Below are 13133 nucleotides of genomic sequence, written 5' to 3'. Positions count from 1 at the left end.
ATGAAGACCTCTTATTTGGATGATGGTAGCTAATGAGGGTCACAGAGGCCGAGGAAGCTGTTTTTAACACCTCATCAAACCAGAGCGGATTGTTCCAGTGAGTGCCTGGTGGGCATGGGAATGGGCATGGGCAGGCGTGGAGTGTGACCCAGGTGGGTTCCATCCTGGCGTTGTCTGTATCTGCCTGCATGTGTTCATCTCTCTGAGCCTGTTTTCCACACCTGAGACATAGGAATAATAAACCCTACAGATCCACAAATAAGGCAACGAATAAAAAGTGCCCAGGAGGATGTGAAGAAATTAGAACCTTTGAACATTGATGGTGGAAATATAAATTGGTTCAACTTCTGTGGAAAAGTTCAGGGGTTCCTCAGAAAGTTGATCATAGAATTACCACAGAACCCAGCAATTCCACTCCTAGGTATCTATCCACCCAATGGAGTTGAAAGCAGGGACTCAAACAGATATTTGTACAACAATGTTGATAGCAGCGTTACAACAGCTAGGAGGTGGAAGCAACCCAAGTGCCATCCACAGATGATGGGTGAACACAATGCGGTCCATCCAGACAATGGAATATTATTATTCAGACCTAAGAAGGAAGGAAATTCTGACACACATGGTACAACATGGATTAACCTTGAGGACATTATGCTCAGTGAAATAAACCAGACACAAAAGGACAAATACTGTGCGATTCTACTTATATAAGGTCCCTAGAGGAGTCAGATTCATAGGGACAGGAAGTAGATGGTGGGAGCCAAGGCCTGGGGGAGGGGTAAGTGGGGACTTAGTGTTTAATGGGGGCAGAGGTTCAGTTTGGGAAGATGAGAAAGTTCCAGAGATTGATGGTGGTGATGGTTGTACAGCAGTGTGAATGTGCTTAATGCCACTGAATTGTGTGCTTAAAAATGGTTAAAGTGGTAGACTTCATGTTACATATTTACCGCAATTTTAGAAATGAGTCATTTAATATACCAAAACACTGAGTTGTATACTTTAACTGAGTGGATTGAATGGGTGAATTATGTCTCAATAAACCTGTTTGTGTGTTTTTTAATTGCCCAGCAGCACATCTGGTGATAATAACAACAATATCATAACTAGTATTTATTGAGTGCCTAATACGTGGCAGTCACCGTTAGCATTTTACATAAATTGGCTCATTGAATCCTCTGTTAGCATTTTTACACTTTCTTAGTGATGCCGTTTGAGAAAGACTTGACCAGCTGGCAGTTTTTACATAAATTAACTTACTGAATCCTCACAGTGTAACCCCGGGACTACAAGTGTTCCACTTCACAGATAGGTTGCAACAGAGGTGATATTAGAACCTGGGACAGTCTGAGTGGGGTTGCCCCAGCTGTCCAGGGAGCTGAGGGGCTCCTGAGCCCAATGAGAAACAGAGGCTCAGCTCGGAATTGGGGCACAGCCTGGAGCCGGTGGCTCTATCCCGAGTGGGAGCTCAGCAGGTGTGGAGGCTGGGTCCTGGTCCCCGGGGTCGTGGCTACTCCGATTCCGACCGTGCCCGGCAGGGGGCAGACTCTGCTCACAGGCGGGCGGGCGTACTATTTCCTGAATGTGTCGCCCCGGCGGGCGCGATCTGAGTGCGGTTTAGGGTGCCAGGTCCAAGTCACCCCAGAACCACCAAGCGTCACCTGCATCCCTGATTACAGACCTTACACCCCACCGAGCTGTGTGACACAGAGCAAATGACCCCCCTTCTCTGGGCCTCTGCCTTGCGCAATGGGATTTCGGTGGTGGGGAGGAAGATGAGGAAAGAGAAAGCCTTTTCTCCAGGAGCCTCCGCGAACCCCTCGCTTGCCGGCTTACCCACTGCCCAGGCGGTTTGCGGGACTGGTAGTGGCGGTGACCAGAACACCCGCCTCCCATGCCTCAAGCTCAGGCGTAACTCCCACGTACCCGTGATCCACCTGTCCCCAGCCCATCTTGTCTATCAGGCGAGATACTCCCAAGGCCATTTAAGAAAGGGAGTGGGTGGGCGGGCCCAGATGGGGACAGGATGAAGGGACGAAACTTGCTGGCGCCCCCACTGCAGGCCAAGCTGGAGGGCTCTCGTAACTATCCCAAGGGCCCCGAGGGTGGGGGACTGGCATCATCTCAGGGTAATGGCCTTGACTTGAAGTTAGGGTCACAGGGCCCTGGTGGGCGACACCTCCCCAAACAGGGAGGCAGAAGGAAGGTGGGCGGGAAGGTCCTAAAACAAATTCAGTCCTCTGCCTCCGTTACACACACACACACACACACACACACACACACACACACACACACACCTCCCTTCCCGCTGAGGGAAGGAGCAAGTTGGCCCCAGCGGGAGGATGTATTTACAAGGGTCAGCCCTGCAGACGCCGGCTGACTGGCTGCCTGCATGGGAGAGGTGGGCATCTGCGCACATAAACTCCTGGTGAGAACCTCTGTGCACACGTGTATGTGGGGGTGTGTGGCTGGGGAGGGTGTTAGCCTTATCTGCTGCTGCCCTGAGGGTAAGGAGCTCCATGTCATTCCTGGCAGAAGGAATCTCCACTTTCTGGAGCCTCAGTTGCTTCATCTATAAGATGGGTGCAGTAACAGCACCAGATTCAGAGATTTGTCCAACTCTGAGGACACAGTGGGCTCAGCAGAGGCCTGGCACACATGCACCAGCAACCGAGTTAGGGCCATGATGGGGTACACGCAGGCAGTTGTGGGAGCTCAGACTAGGCATGTGACCACACCTGGGGGCCCAGGGAAGCTTCCAGGGGAGGTGACAACTGAACTAAGACTTTAAGAAAGAGCAGGAGTCAACCATGGGAAGAAGCAGGAAGGAGGGTCCTTTTTATTCTTGGTTTGCTGACCTTGGGCAAATCACAGGTCCACTCTGAACCTGTGTTTCTTCATCTTTAAATCAGACTCATGATACCCACCTTAAGGGGCAGTTGCAAAGACTGTCTGAGGAGCTGCAGGAGAGTGTTAACACAGCAGGAGTGCCCAGAATGAGGACTGGTTAATATTATTTTGTGATTTTGTTGTTGTTGTTGTTGTTGTTGTTGTTGTTGTTCCCTGCCCTCAGGAGCTCCCAGGCTGTAGGAAGGAGGATAAAGACACATGAAGGGCTGAAGTGGATGAAAGGCACTCTGGCAGGAGCAAAGGTGCAGAGGTTAGGAGGCTCTGGGGCTCACAGGGAATAGTGTGTCTTCTGATCAGACCACAGGGACCCTCAGGACAGCAAACACTGGATATGAAATTCCAGACTCCATCCTGGGTGCAGTGGGGAGCCATGGAGTGTGTTAGAGCCAGGAAGAGGCTAGTGTATTGGGAAATCCCTCTAAGGGCCAGCGTGGGGTGGACAGCAATGGGCAGGATGGAGTTGAGAGGTCTGGGAGGAGAGGGTGTGGGGAAGGACAGGGAATGCCTGCCTTAATTGTACCCCAGGGGTAGAGAACCTGTTGGGGATCCTGAGCAGGGGAGATGTGGGGGACCTGGCTGAGCTGCCTTTCCCTAGGGAAGACAGTTGCAGTGGTGACAGTTGGGGGGCCATTGGCAAGATGCAGAATCCACCTGTTTGGGGACATGACCAGAGTTGAGGACAGGGAAGTGCAAAGAGAGGGTGAAGGTCAGAGTTGGTGCTGAGCCACTGTTTTGGCTGTGACTTCCCCACCGCCCTCTTAGACCTGGGCTCTGGGGATTCCACGTCCCCTAGTTTCTCCAGGTGGACCTATCTCTCCTTGGTCCCCTCAGGCTTCCTGCTTCCCTCCAGGGCTGTGCTGCCAAAGGAGCTGCCTTCCTTTAGGGCCGAGACTGGCCCCGCTCAGGGAAGGCTGAGAAACTCTCAAGGTCCCTGGCCTTTGCTCAGATCAACGCCTGCTCTAAAACCTTCAGTGGCTCTAACAGCCCCATGCATCACCTCACCCTCACCCTCACCCCACTGGCTGCCCCCATCATCCTCACTTCTGACAGTGTTCTCCTAGTTTCTAGAGGACACAGGGCCACACCTTTGCTTAGCTCTTCCCTCCTTGCACTCCCCAACTCAGCTGGCAAGGAAGTCAGGGTTCTGGCCTGTCCCACCCGAGGCACCTTCCCATGCATTCATGCCTCCCACAAATATTTAGTGAGCACTTGCTTTATAGCAGGTACTGTTCCAGGCACTGAGGGTCCCATTGGGGAGGAAAATAGACAAAATATGCCACCTTCATGGAGATGATTTTTCAGTGAATCCTGAAACTGAAATGATGCAGTTTATTTAAAAATTACAATCGTGCAATTCTAAAAGACAACAGACACTCAGAGAGAACTTGGAGTCCTGGTTGGACCTGGAACAAAACAAAAAGGTATTAGTAGAAAAGCAGGAGAAATCCAGAATTGTGCTTTGAACCCATACCTGCCTGCATCCCTGTCCAGTCCAGTGCTTTCCTTCACCCTTGGAGCACTTCTGCTGTCTTTTCCGACTGTCTTTCCTTCCCATAGCTCAGTCTGGCCAGCCTCTCTGAGGTCTCTAACTATTTTCCTAAGGCCCTCCCTGCAACAGCTTCCTGCAAGCCCCCAGAGGGTCAAGGCAATACAGGAGGGCTTCCTGCAGGAGGGAGCTCCTGGGCAGCAAGGTGTACTGAGGATTGCGCCCGATGGCCTGTGATGTTCCCATTGGTTTGCTCACCCTTACTTCTCTGGGAGGCTCAGGGCTTAGGTGGGAAATCTATTTCCTCTGCTAGGGGCCTGCCTCTGACCTCAACCTCCCACCTCTGGGAGGTGTGTGGGCAGAAACCTGACATGATAAAATGATAACTCGGCAGCCCAATCCCAGCCCCATGCCCTGGAATCTGGGGCAACAAGCACCTTCTATGCATTATCTCAGAGTTCCTGCCTAGGCCCCTTGAGGAAGGCATTGTTATAGTCTCCCTTAAGCAGATAAAGAAACTTAACATAGAGAGGGAATTCACTTGCCTGAGGACACACAGTAAGTGAGAGATAGCTGGGATTGGTCTCCCCTGGGCCACTGCATTCTCCCTGTGGCAGCTGGAGGGTACCTGTGAGTCAGGTCCTGTCCCCCCTTTGTCCACAGCCCTCCAGGGCTCCCACCTCCCTTGCTATTAAAGCCCAAGTCCTCCCCATGGCCCACAAGGCCCTGCACGACCTGCCCCTGTTGCCTCCCTGCCCTTACCTCCTCCCTCTCTCCCCCTTGCTCACTCTCCGCTAGACACATGGGCATCCTTGATGTTCCTTCAATACACCAGGCACAGTCCTGCCCCAGAGCCTTTGCATGGGCTGTTCCTTCTGCCTGGGATGCTGTTTCCTGAAGATCTTCACAGAACATCTCCTACACATCAGCTGAGGGTGAAGAAGGTGGAGGAGACTCCTGCTAAGAAATGGGTGAGGGGGTGGAGATGCTGGAATGCCTTCTGCTCCCTTTACCCCTCCCCTGTTGGAGAAAGACCTTCAACCCTCCCAGTGGGTTGTGGTCACTGGGAAGTCAGTTGTTCTCTTTACCTGGGCCTCTGTTCACCATCTGTAAAATGGACAGGTAGTATTTCCCAAATCTGTGCCAATGGTTTCTTACATTTTCCATTTCCCCCATATTCATATTGTTGAATATTTCCCTCTAAACCTGTTCCCATTTGGAACATCAGTAAATGTAGTAGTTTTTAAAAGTCTTTTTTTAAATCACAAAGGTGAAAAAATCAGCGTCTCTTGTCATAGGTAGAAGGCAACTGAAAATACAACTTATTCTGAATCTCACTGGCTACCGCTGTCTGGCACGTGGTGGGACTAGCAGATGGAAGAAGTGTTACAGACCTCCCAGGGCCCAACTGTGACTTGAGAAAGATGGAAATGACATTTAAGAGGAGTCTCTGCAACTGGAGTTTGAGGTTATTTCCTACCACGCACTCCCACAAGTCATGTTATTTGTGAACTAGAAACCCGCAGCACTTTGGGCCACGCTGGCCACAGGTCCTAGGATCAGGTGCTGAGACTTTCATCCCCTACCGCAGGCAGACCCTCCCTGACAGCCAACATCAGATATTGTGTCTGCTTCATCGGTCGTGTTTCCTGTCCATCTCATTGTGCTCCATGAAGGCCAGAATATTGTCTACCTAGTTCCTTGCTGTGTCTCCAGAACCTAGAATAGCTTGACATACAATAGGTGCTCAATAAGTGTTTATGGAATCAGTGAATATACCCATGTCCTAATCTACTTGTGGTTTGGTCAAATAATGATTCCCCCAAAAAGATGTCACGTCCTAGTTGCCAGAACCTGTGCATATGTCACCTTACATGGCAAAAGTACAGAAGTAATTAAGTTCAGGACCTTGAGACGGGGAAGTGGTCCTGGATTACCTGGGTGAGCTCAATGTCATCACAAGGTTGTTACAAGAGGGAGGCAGAAGCACCAGAGGAGACGTGACAACAGAAGCAAAGGACCAGAGTGATGCTGTTTGAGAAAGACTTGACCAGCCATTGCTGACTTTGAAATGGAGAAAGAGGCTGTGGGCCAAAGAATGCAGCAGTCTCTAGAAGCTGGAAAAGGCAAGGACATGCGTCTCCCCTACAGCATCCAGAAGGAACTCAATCCTGCTGACACCTTGATTTTAGGCCGGGGAGCTCCGGAGGGAACCTGAAGAGGAGAGAGGAGGTATCAGGACCCCGGAGAGCCCCGCTCAGCCTGATGCCCACTCAACCAATATTTACTGAATGCCCGGCACTGTTCTGGGCTCTGGGGATGCAGCAGTGAGAAAAACAGACAAAATCCCTGCTCTTGTGGGGCTGACATTCCAGTGGGGAAGACAATAAACAATCGAATACAATACATAATATAAAGGGTAAATTCTCTCACCAAAAATGAAGCAGGTTATCAGGGAAACAGAGTGTCCATAAAGGATCTCTGAGGAGGTGACATTTGAGACCTGAAGGAGGTGAGGAGGGAGCCATGTGGATGTCTGTGGGAAGAGTATTCCAGGAAGAGATAACAGCATAGGCAAAGGCCCTGAGGCATTAACTCTGTGAGCTGTTGTTTTGGGGACTGATAGAGAGATGATGGAGGAGGATTGATGCTTACTGAATGCACATATTCAGTGCTCTCAGAGATTCCATTTTTAGCTATACTCCTTAGAGAAATACTTTGCCAAGTGTATAAAGAGCTGTGTAAAAGCTGTTCGCAGCAGCCGTGTTCATAGTATTAAAAACCAAGAAGTAACCTAAAAGTTTGACAGGCAAACAGGTAAATGAATGAAGGCATATTAAAGGATGGACTAATATAGGAATTAGTTAGATTAATACAGTAATGATTTCTGTCATTTACTGAGCACCTACTACATGCCAGGCACTGCACTAAGGACTTTATGTGATAACATATAGCATCCTTTGGAAAACCACCCTAAAAAGTAGGGAGTCTTAGAATCTACATTTTTAAATGTGGCAGCTTTAAAATATGTTCATGGGGGAGGCCGGTTAACCCAGTTGTTTAGAACGTGGTGCCAATAAGACCAAGGTTGCTGGTTCGATCCCCACATGGGCCAATGTGAGCTACGCCCTCCTTAAAAGAGAGAGAGAGAGAGAGGAATATGTTCATGAATTCTTTGACAATGTCTTCAAGAGGTGGAGCCTAATCCCTCTCTCCTTAGCGATTTGCTTTTCATGCCCAGAGTGAGGCAGAAGTGACAATGTGTGCCTCCTAAGACTAGGGCATAAAAGGCACTCTGGCTTCCTTCTTGTTCATTCAATTGGGGGTGGGGTGTGTGCACCAGCCGCCATATTGGGAGGATGCTCAAGCCTCACTATGGCGAAGTCCATGCCAACAGAAACTGAGGCCTCCCACCAACAGCCGTGTGTGTGGATGTGGGGACAAAGCCAGGAGTGCAGTTTCCAGGCTCTCGGCCTCACATGGAAAGGTGCTGGCTCAGGTAGTAAATGGCTGTCAACTGTGATTGGATGGCCATCAGCTGTGGCTAGTTGGCCGACAGCTATAACCAGGGAGCCATTGGCCACTAATATAACTGGTGGCTACGCTGGCAGGCAGTGGAGTGTGGATTGCGGATTACAGAAAGGCGGATTGCAGTTAACAAGTGAGGTTGTTTGGCAGAGAAAAGAGGACGGCGGGTTGCGGATAGTGTGGCTCCTGCTTCCTGTGTCTCTAACCCAGCCGCCAGCGAGACTATAGTGGTATGACTCCTGTGGGGGCAGAGCCCCAGAAAGTAGTTTCCAGGCTCTCAGCCTCACATAGACAGGTGCTGGCTCAGGTAGTAAATGGCCAACTGTGATTGCATGGCCATCAGCTGTGGCTAGTTGGCCGTCAGCTGTAACCAGTGAGCCATTGGCCACTAATATAACTGCTGTGGCTACGCCAGCAAGAGAGGAAGAAGAGAAAGAGAAGAGAAGAGAAAGCATGGGGGCTAGCAAGAAGATGGCGGCTGGGCTGGCAAGTGTGGATGGCGGTTTGCGGACAGTGTGGATCCAGCCCCCAGTGAGAGTATAGTGCCGCCAGAGAGAATATAGTGGTATGACTCCCCTACCTATGGCTCCGTGGGTGTTCTTTTTTGGCCTCACCATATCCTGCGTTCTTGTATGGGGAGTGGGAGCAGAGACCCCGCAGGCCGTCCCGCACGACAAATGGTGCACCGAGCAGGGTCTCCCGCACGACAACTCCCCTATCTATGGGTCCCTGGGTGTTCCTTTTTGGCCTCACTATACCCTGCGTACTTATGAGGGGAGCGGGACTAGAGACCCCGGATGGCACCTTGCATGACAGTGGACCACCGTGGAAGTGGTTCCTCCAGCCCCAGCTGCACCCCCCAAACAACCACCTCATGAGGGATTCTAAGCCAGAACCATCCAGATAAACCACTCTCAGATTTCTGATTCTGAGAAATCTTATGAGATAATAAATATTTGTTGTTTTAAACTATTAAGTGTCAGAGTATTTTGTTATTCAGCAATACTAACTTACTAGACTAGATGAGGCAATGAGGCACAGAGAGGTTAAGTAATGTTCCCAAAGTCACAAAGCCTGTACATGGCAGAGCTTAAATTTGAACCCAGGCAGTGAAAATTAAATATTGAGTGAAAGAAAAACAAGTTTCAGAATTATAATATATACATAGATAGATAGAGATAGACATAGACATAAATAGATAGATATAGATGGATAGATATCATATGAGTACATTAATGTATATTTTATCCTATCACTGTTCATGGATATGTGTGTGAGAGTATGTCTGTATATAGACATATAAAAATGTGTGAATGAAGGTGGGGATCAAATGAGATTTCATCTTTAGTTCTAATGTTTTGTGTTTCTTAAAAAATGAAAAAGGCCTGGAGCAAATCTGGCAGGTGTTAACCATTCACTGTCAGTCCGGGGTAGAAGATGCACAGGTGTTTTCTATATTAATCTTTGCACTTTTCTTTCCTTTTTCCTTTTCTCAACATTAAAAATAAATGATTCTAATCAAGAGAGAAAGTTGTGGAGGATTTAAATAGGTGGAGTGGAATTGGGAGGGCATTCCAGGCAGAGGCACCAGCTTCACAAAGACATAGAGGCAGTGGGGAGCCTGGTCTTTTTGGGAAGTGAGGAAAACTAGGGAAGTCGTGCTACACCCTGGTGGCACGTTCAAATCATGTATCCAGCGCCCAACTCCAGACCAGTTAATTCAGAATCTCAGAGAGGGGCAGAGTCGGGGTAGTAGGTGGTGGTAGGAGTTAAAAGCCCTCAGGTGGTTCTAATAGGCACACAGGGTAGGGAAGGAACTCTTGGGTACAGGGTTCTGCTCAGTAGCCACTAAAAACATGTTTGCTGAGTTGTAAGTGATTTATTCAGGGAGACTCATCGAGAAGGTGAGGGGTAGGGGCAGGCGTCTGCCAGCCTGTCGTTTGGACTTAGGAGAAGCTGGGCAGTCACAGACAAGTTCCCATAATTGTACTTAATGAATTGCCATCATGAGCCTAAGAGAATTCCAGGGGATGACAGGTACTATAAAGAAAATGTCAGAAGATGATGGCATGGAAAACCACGCGGCAGCTTTTTGAGCTGGGTCTATTCTGTGGAGGAGGTGACATTTGAGCTAAGACCTGAAAGGTGAGCTGGCCCTAGAAATCTGTGGGAAAGGTGTGCCACGTAGAGGGAACAGCAAGAACAAAGGCCCTGAGGAGGCAACAAACATACAAACAGATGGTTCCAGCACAGGGTGACCAGGGCTGTGACAGGGGACCCCAGAGGTGGTGCAGATTGGGGGGAGAGTTGTCAGGGGAGGTTTTGATTTTGAGGAGGAGGAAACGGGGATCCAGATATGAAATGTCCCAATTCAGCCCTCTCACTTGTCAGCAAAAATGCCCTCTCTTCCCCTGTATCCCTTAGGGAAATAGCACCTGAATCGAGGCTTTTATTTTCTTCCAAGTGAGGTGAGTGAACATGATCACCTTTCATCTACCCAATTTTAAATTTAGCCCAGTGCACAGGGAACTCAGTTCAGGAAAAACACCAAGTTATAAAAATAAAATTCCATTCTCTGTCTCAGGCAGCAGAGGGAGCAGAGCAGAGAGAAATGGGGGATTTACAGGGTGGAGAAAATGGACAACTCACAGGGCTGCTGGGACAGGAGACTTCTGGGGTCATAGACCCAGGCCCCCCACCTCCTACAGGCCTTCTCCCTGACAGCTCTTCCCCACACAGCCGTGACCGGAATGGTTGATCTAAAATCCAGATTCATCCCATCCCACTTGCCCCAGACCTCCCTTGGTTCCCCACTACCCTGCAAGCAAAGCCCAAACTCTACTGGCCCCATCTCACTCAGTGCCCCAGCTAGAGAAAACTGCTTTCAGCCTGTCTCACCTCTAAGCCTTTGCCTGTGCTGTTGCTTCTGCATCTCCCCTACCCTTTCTAGAAACAAACCCGAAGGAAAAAGTCACACATGTTGTTTTAGTCATCTCTGGCTTTGTAAGAAATGACCCTGAACGGAGGCTTCAAGCAACGCACATTACTACTTACAGTTCCTGGGGGTCAGCTTAGCTGGGTGCCCTGCTTCAGGGTCTTATAAGACCACATTCAGGGAGACAGTAGATGGTGGTCTCATCTAAAGGCTGGACTGGGGCTGGCTGGGCTTCCAAGTCTACTCCAGTGAGTGTTGGTGTCATTCAGTTCTTCATGGCTGTTAGCCAGAGGCTGCCCTCAGTTCCTTGCCAGCTGGCTTTCTTTATCAGGGCAAGCATGCAAGGAGAGCCAGAGAGAGAGAGGGAGGGAGAGAGAGAGGGAAAGGGGGGACGAGGGGGAGAGACAGGGTGGAGAGGAGGGGGAGAGAGAGAGAGAGAACAGGCAAAATGGAAGTTACTATCTTATGTAACAACCTAATTACTCTCAGAAGTAACATTCCATCACTTGCTAAATTCTATTGGTTAGAAATGAGTCATAGGCCCCACCCATACCCAGTTGGAGGGGATTACACAAGGGTATGGAATTGAGACTTCATTAAGGATATCAGTTTATGCTTGTGCCTGGAATACTACGCAGTTGTTAAACGTGATAGGGGAATTTTATTTTATAATATGTATTATCCTGTTACTATTGAAAAAATGTATATATATATATATATACATTATATATACATTATATACATATATATATCAGGGGTGCCAAAAAAATGTATACAAGTGGACACTTTGGTCAACTGTTGCTCAAGCAGTAGTTCACCGTCATCAGAAATGTCTGGATGCTAATGGTAACCACTTTGAGCACCTCTTGTAATTGCAGACGTCAAACGTGACTTGTATTCATCTTTTGTTATTGGTATATATTGAGTATTACAATAGTAATACAGTTTTTCTTTCTTAAAACGTGTATACATTTTTTGGCACCCTCTGTATATTTATCTTGTTAACCCTCCTTCTCCTGTACTAGAATATCAGCTCAATGAGTGTGAGATTTTTGTCTGTTTTGTTCACTGCTGTATTTCCTTTGCCTAGCACATAGTAGATGCTCAATAAAGATGGGCTGAACAAATGAATTTACACACACACACACACACACACACACACACAGATTCTTTGATTAATGTCTGCCTGCAACCCCCCCCCCCCCAAGCAAAATCTTGAATGTCAGCCCCCTCTTCTTAAATGTTCCCCTGACCCCTGGGAAATCAGTGGTCTTGACCCTGTCTGTCAACTTCATGCTGGTTGCTAGGCAACCCAATGCTCTTGACTCCCCCAACCCCCAACTCACATTCCTTTCTTGAGTAGAACAGATAAGCTCTTCCCACCTCTCCCCCCTTGCACCCTCCTGGCTACTCTTTTTGAACAAACTGGCCTCTGGATGAGGGTCCCAAAGCAAGCCAGGCCCTCCCCAGTTCCCCCTCCACCTCCTGGGAATAGCCGTGTCTACAGTGGTCTCCGTGATTCCATCTTTCCCACGTTCTAATTACCTTCCCTGTGCTAGTTTGCTTGTCACCCAGTGAAGTGGCATTCTCATTGTCCCCATACAGGTGAGGCTGAACTGCCCAGGTCATACAGCAAGTGGGGGCCCTATGGGACTCTCATCTGAGGCTGCAGGGGGTCCCAGGCCAGGTGCTGTGTGACCTTGGGGAGGCCCCTTTCCATCTCTGGTCCCACCAAGCCATCTGCACTTCCAGCCAGGCAAGGAAAAGGTGAGGCCATAGGATACATTTCAATTCCCTCTCCCATTTCTAAGTTGAGTACCTGGGGAAGTAGGGAGCAGATGGAGGGCCCAGAAATGGAGGGGGGGGCCCACCGGGGGCCCACCCTGGTATAGAAGGGGAATGTGGAGCTCAGAGAAGGGCAGCACTGGGCGGGAGGGCAACTGGCACATCTGAAATCCCTGCTAACAAAGATGGAAATAGAAAGTCAGAGGAAGGGGGGGGAGGAAAAAGAAAGGAGGGAGGGGGTGATGGGATGGGAGCTGATGGAGGGAGAAGGCAGGAAGGGGGGGAGCTGATAGAGGGAGGGGATAGAAGGGAGGGAGGGAGGCCAGACAATCTCCCCAATTCTGTGACCTATCATGGAGGGGGATATGAGTCCACAGTGTCCTGGGAGAGGACAGAAAAGAAAGGAGGGGAGGAGGAATGAAGGAGGTACAGGACAAGAGGAATTCGGGGGAGATGGGAGAGGCGAGGAGAGGGAAGTTGAGGGAGGGAAAG

General features: G+C 49.4%; 1 long non-coding RNA gene across 2 annotated transcripts; it reads right to left on the bottom strand.

Annotated features, from left to right (window-relative positions):
* Positions 1–4204: 4204 nt before the first annotated feature.
* Positions 4205–11536, bottom strand: LOC109453921 (uncharacterized). Of its 2 annotated transcripts, none has more exons than XR_012498301.1 (4): positions 10976–11536; positions 6331–6607; positions 5156–5353; positions 4205–4310 (listed from the first exon to the last, which is right to left on the bottom strand). It is a non-coding gene; the product is annotated as an uncharacterized LOC109453921 (long non-coding RNA). The 2 variants fall into 2 exon arrangements; XR_012498300.1 differs by having other exon boundaries at positions 5156–5350; positions 10976–11534.
* Between the last annotated feature and the right edge of the window lie 1597 nt (positions 11537–13133).

The sequence above is a fragment of the Rhinolophus sinicus genome, linkage group LG07 (genome assembly GCF_036562045.2).
Source record: "Rhinolophus sinicus isolate RSC01 linkage group LG07, ASM3656204v1, whole genome shotgun sequence".
Classification (NCBI taxonomy): Eukaryota; Metazoa; Chordata; class Mammalia; order Chiroptera; family Rhinolophidae; genus Rhinolophus; species Rhinolophus sinicus.
This window is presented reverse-complemented; position numbering and strand designations above follow the sequence as displayed.